Source organism: Hibiscus syriacus, unplaced genomic scaffold (assembly GCF_006381635.1).
Source record: "Hibiscus syriacus cultivar Baekdansim isolate YM2019G1 unplaced genomic scaffold, ASM638163v2 tig00117017_pilon, whole genome shotgun sequence".
Classification (NCBI taxonomy): Eukaryota; Viridiplantae; Streptophyta; class Magnoliopsida; order Malvales; family Malvaceae; genus Hibiscus; species Hibiscus syriacus.
The window spans coordinates 6,063,729-6,069,728 of NW_024063526.1; positions in this window are offsets into that span (position 1 = coordinate 6,063,729).

Below are 6,000 nucleotides of genomic sequence, written 5' to 3' on the forward strand. Positions count from 1 at the left end.
AAACCGGTACTTCACTGTAATTCTGTTGATCGCTCGGCTGTCAACACACATACGCCAAGAACCATCTTTCTTTGGCACTAACAGAGCAGGGACTGCACATGGGCTCATACTCTCTCGGATATAGCCCCTCTCCAACAACTCTTCCACCTGTCGCTGCAACTCTTCGGCCTCCTTGGGACTGAGGCGATATGCTGGTCGATTTGGCAAACTTGACCCAGGAACAAGGTCAATTTGATGCTGAATATCCCTCATAGGTGGTAGTCCAGGAGGAAGATCCTCTGGCATCAAGTTAGAGAATTCTGCTAGCAACCGCTGCACCTCTACTGGTAAATCTATATCCACGTCTATTGCATTGTTCTCGCAAGGTAGCAAGGCATAGACCACGTCGCCATGCTCAATCTCATCTAAAAACCTGGACATAGAAAACAGATTAGTATTATGGGTTACTGGGGTAGGAGTAAGTCCTTCCCGCCGGGGTGCCAACACAATCTTTTTTCCCTTGATGCTAAGGGAATATGTATTCTTCCGTCCATCATGAATGACACTGCGATCATACTGCCAAGGTCGACCCAGCAATATATGACACGCATCCATAGACACAACATCACACCAGGCATTATCAAAATATTTTCTACCAATTGAAAAAGACACGAGGCATCGCCTATCAACTGTTACCTCACTGTCTTTATTTAGCCATGACAACTTGTATGGCTTAGGATGACGGTCCGTCTTCAACTGCAATTTCTGGACAACCTCCTCGGACACTACATTCTCACAACTGTCGCTGTCAATGATCATTTTGCAGACTTTATCTGCAACTGTGCAAGTCGTGTGGAAAATATTGGTTCTCAACCAATCGTCCCCTGAATCGCCCTTGGCGGTAAGTAGACTCTTGCGAACGACCAGAGTCTCATGACCATCTCCATACAGCACATCATCAGTCTCATCATCGTCATACACGGGTTCGCCAATCTCCTCAGTCTCGTCTTCCACGTTTTCCTCAATCAACAAATTTTTGCCCTTTTGACTAGCAGGCTTCCTGCAATCAGTCGCCCTATGCCCTTGTTCACCACAATGAAAACATCTAATAGTAGGGTTAGAATTACCCTGCGGTGGCTGCTGAGCAGGACGGGACTCTTGAGGGCGAACTGGTCGACTGTTGTGATCGCTCCTGATCACTGGTCTCCTGTTTTGTTGTTTTTCAACAGCAAGTGCACGCTGGTATGCTTCCGAAACACTCCACAATGAATGAAGGCTGAGGACATCTTGCAAGGGCTGGCGTAAACCCCCTAAATATCGCGCCACCATCTGCTCCTCCGTCTCAGATAAATCGTTACGGGCGACCAATTGGTAAAACTCCTCCGTGTAATCATCGACTGATCGCGCGCCCTGCCTCAACGCATGAAGTCGCTGAAATAAGGTTTGCGTGTAGCCGAAGGGAAGTAAGTGGCCCTTCATCTTCTTTTTCATCTTCTCCCAATCAGTGATCTTGGCTTTGCCCTGTCTTTCTCGTGAACTTCGTAACTGTTCCCACCACGCAGATGCTCTGCCCTTGAGTTTGATGGCGATCAGTTTCACTTTCACATGATCGGGGACTTCCTTATATTCAAAAATACGCTCCACTTCATTAATCCAATCCACGAATCCCTCGGCCTGTAATGTACCAGAAAACTCAGGGAGATCGACCCAAAAACCGAGGTCTCCATGACGCTCCTCCCAACCACGGTGCTCCCAGAATCCTACGCCCCGGAATCCTGTGCGATTGTGATATGGGTTTTCGAAAGTGGAATTGGTATCGTGATCAGAGGCCTCACGATCCTCTAAATCCTGCGCCGCCAGGCGCTGGGTTAATTCTACGAATTGCCTCTGCAAATCCGCAATCATCACATCCTGAACGCTGCGATCATGGCGTTGGGCTTCCTCATTCGGAACCTGCTCACGACGACCACGACCACGACCTCCAGCCATTGAAACTGGTGAAATTTCCCAAGAAGATGTTGAAGCTCTGACACCAACTGACGCCAGACAGAATAGTGATTATCCTGTAGGCTAGCTCCGACAGACGATTCACAAGAGAAAATTCGCCCAAAAACCAGAGAAAAAGTCTCTAGGGTTTAATAAAATATTATAAAATCAAAACTATCAAAAAGCAGTCCACAAGCCGGACTGTTATAGCAAAAAATCGTCTTTATTCGAATTTTGCCAAAAATAGCAAAATCCCGAAAATCACTCTAAATTGAAATTCGAAATAAAATAAGCAATCTCCCAAAAATCCGGCCTAAATCGGATTTAAATTGACTTCCTAATTAACAATCGAAATATTACCATAAATAGTAAAAATAACTAAATCTAGTGATTCGGAGGGGAAAACGGCAGAATTTGAGGTTGAAAAAAAGGCCACATGGAGCATAGCTCATGTGGAGAGCGTGCGCGTCGAAAAGAGCTTTCCGGATTGGGGTCTTATGCGCGATTCTGACACCTGTAGCCAAAGTTATGGCCAAAAGACTGAAACATACTCAAAACGACCCCAATGAGGAACATGTCACAATCAATTCCCGCCTTTGCGCTGATCTGCCAACTCATTGTATCTCAGCGCCATCAACGTGCAATCTGACAGCTCAGCATCATCCGTCTCGGATCCCCCTGCATCATTAAGTTACAAGGTTGGTGAGAATATATAAGTCTACTTGGTTGTCATATTTCAACCATTTAAAATTGCTACTTATTAATTCATGTCTATGATTGGTTCTAGGAAAAACGTAGTATTTAAAAGTAGTATTTAAAAGTGCTTATGATGCATGATCACCTTTGAGGATAAATTCGATACGCTTTTGTTCCTGATTGAATTAACCTGATCCAAGAAAAGGAGATGTATTGGAACTTTGGTTGAAATTGCACAAAAATGGAGTATATTGTAATTGTAATGATAACAATGGTAAATCTTTAATGGAATTTGGGTAGATGATTAGATGACGGAGGATGAATGATGGTGGATCATATAATAAATATCCACAGAGATGGAAAATGTAGGATAGACTAGATATCAGTCTAAAAGAACTAAAGGATGAGCCAACAATGTAGAAAGTAAATACCCTAAACTTGTATGGTTTCTCTAAATAATAACAAGGAGGATAAAACGTGATTCACTTAAGATAGGAACCAATGGTATAAAAAGATGAATGAATGCCACACTCAGAAAGTGATATGTTCAGTAGAGATGTCACAAGCTAGGCTTGATAAGTCTAAGGATAAACAATGAGAAAAACTCAATTGTATTTTAAATTTAAAAGGTTTACAAACTATGTTTCAAATGAGAAAAATAAGCCTCTCTGTATAGGCTTTTACAAACATATGAAAATGCTAAAATAAATAAAGATATATGAATGTATCTAAGATGAATGAATTCTTCATGTTTGTCGTCCGTTTAACTTGTAAAGGAATGAATGAATTGACCTTTGGTTGATGCTTGTGTCGTCCATGTACATGCAAGGAAAATGGATGAATGAATGTTCATTAATGATGTCCATGTATGTGAACATGCATGTTTCTTTTCGTTCATGTATGTTCCTTGAAGCTTCTTCCTTTCATATATTTTTAAAAGGTGAATGAATGTTCCAAAGCTCCAAATCTATTCCCCCTTGTGTCGTCCATTGCATGAAAGAAAGGTGAATGTTCCAAGCCTTCAATGCTTCCCTTTTGTGCCATCCAAGTTGGATGAATGAATGTATTTGATTTTGGTGAATGCATGCAACGTCAAAACCACGCATATGGAGAATGTATGATGTCCAATATTCAAAGTGAAGCATGCATGCCATATTTCCTCCTAGCTCCTTGATGTGGTGTGAAGACAAGTAAAATATTAATCAATGATTGTATTAATTGAGGATTCCAACTAGAATTAACTAACTGAATCTCCAATGCTTCCTCCAATCTTGTTTGACATCTTTTTGGTGGAAGTTCTTCCTTGTTATTGAAATATGACCAATCAAATCCAATCTTGCTACGTACAGCTTGAATTAAACTTGCATGAGCTCCTTGAAGCTTTCCGAAAATTGATAGTTTGTCTCGATCAAATGGCTTTATAAAAGTTGCTAAAAACCTTTCCATGATTATGGTCGTGCACGCCCCATTCCCGAATCAAAAAATGTTGATAGAAGAGAGAACGCTGATGTTGGCCTTGTGCCTTACCATGGGTGCACCATTCCCTCCATTTAGAAGATTTGTCCTCGAATCGATAATGCCAAAGTAAGAACGAAAATCATCAAACAAGAAGTACTTATCATGGGTGGAGTATTCCAATTGAGTCCCTCATGTTTTTTCGACAAAGCCCTGAAATAAGACAACACGTTTAGGAAATTTCGGGTCATCTTTTGGTAAATGATTTGTCACCTTCAATTGGACTCAAACTTTTCACGTTTTCTTCGGAGTCTTGAGAATAAGAGTAATCAGCCTTCCATTGAACTTAATTGGGAATTTTGACTGAAAGTTCATCCAGCAAAATCTCTCTCGTATAGCCAAGGCCTCCCTAAGACAAACTCTTCTTCAATCAACCAACACAAATCGAAAGGTTGAGGATGTCTTGTTGTGGCTTCAAGTCGTTCTTCCAAGGTTACGCATTTTAATTTTGTAAAACAGTATTTATCTTTAACCATACTATCAACCTATTCTTTCGTGTGACACCTAGTTTCAAGAACATTTTCTGATTGTCGTCCATCATTTGTGGTGTAATTAATTAAGGATTGATCATACTCAAATGACTCTCCTTTGGTTGGTTACTCGACCATACTTGTCTCTTCTACAGTCTTATCTTTCTAATTATCTTTAGGGGCAGCTTCACCTTCATTTTTAGGCATCACGGTGCTTTTATTAAACCATACTAGGAAGAATGTCAGTCAGCCTTTCCCCAAGAATTTTATTGATAGTTTTGTAAAGTATGGAGCAACAAGACATTGGTCTAAAATCTCTCACCATACTCAAATTTGGGACCTTATGAACATGTACAACCAAGGTAGCATTGAATGCGGACAAGAAGGAAGAAGTAACAAAACAAATTGTCTCACTGCAACAATGAAGTGACAACTCACTATAGACCAAGCTTTCTTGAAAAAACAATTAGTGTAACCATTAGGGCAGAGTGCTTTATCATTATCCTGGCAAAAAATTACACCATTAATTTCATCAACAGAAATATATTGAATTAGGGAATTACCTTCACTAAGGGGCATAATGTAATAAATAAGATCCTTCAAAAGTTCTACATCACAGTGTTGCACACTAGAATCAATAGTACCTATTAGTTTAGTAAAATAATTCACCACCTCATCAGTTAAGGCATCAAAAGTCTCAGACGGTTACCATACTCTTCATTAAGGACTTGACAATGACCTTTTAGTTTTTGAAGCCGCAATAGAGTGAAAAAATAAAACACTTGATCATCTTCATGCAACCATTGCACCCTAGCTTTTGCTTATAGAAAAGGTCCTCAACCTTCTCCAAATCTTGAAGATCCTACCAAAGGCTCATGTCTTTCTCGTGACTGAACCCATTAGTCCCAAGGGAAAGATTTAAGACATGTTTTTCTAGCTCATCTCTTTTCTGTTGAACCTTCGGAGTGATATCACAATATTTTGATTTATTCAACTCTCAACCTGCCTTTAAAGTGCTTCAGTTTATGGACAATTCCTGCAACAGATCACCCTGCACATGAAGCTACCAAGACTGGTTAACAATCTCCAAAATATTTGGGTCGAGAGTCCAAAAATTAATAAAACTTAAATGGTTTTGGCCTGTTTGAAGGGACCTCCTTCGATAACCAGACCATAACAGGACAATGGTTAGAAACTCCATGGGCGAGGAAATCTACAAAAGAACCAGGGAGAAAATATAACCAACAAGAATTAATGAGAACCCTATCAAACTTCCTTGCCAAAACATTTACAACATGTTTGTTAGACCAGGTGTAGTTAGAACCAAGGAAGGGATAATCTCTAAGACCCATGT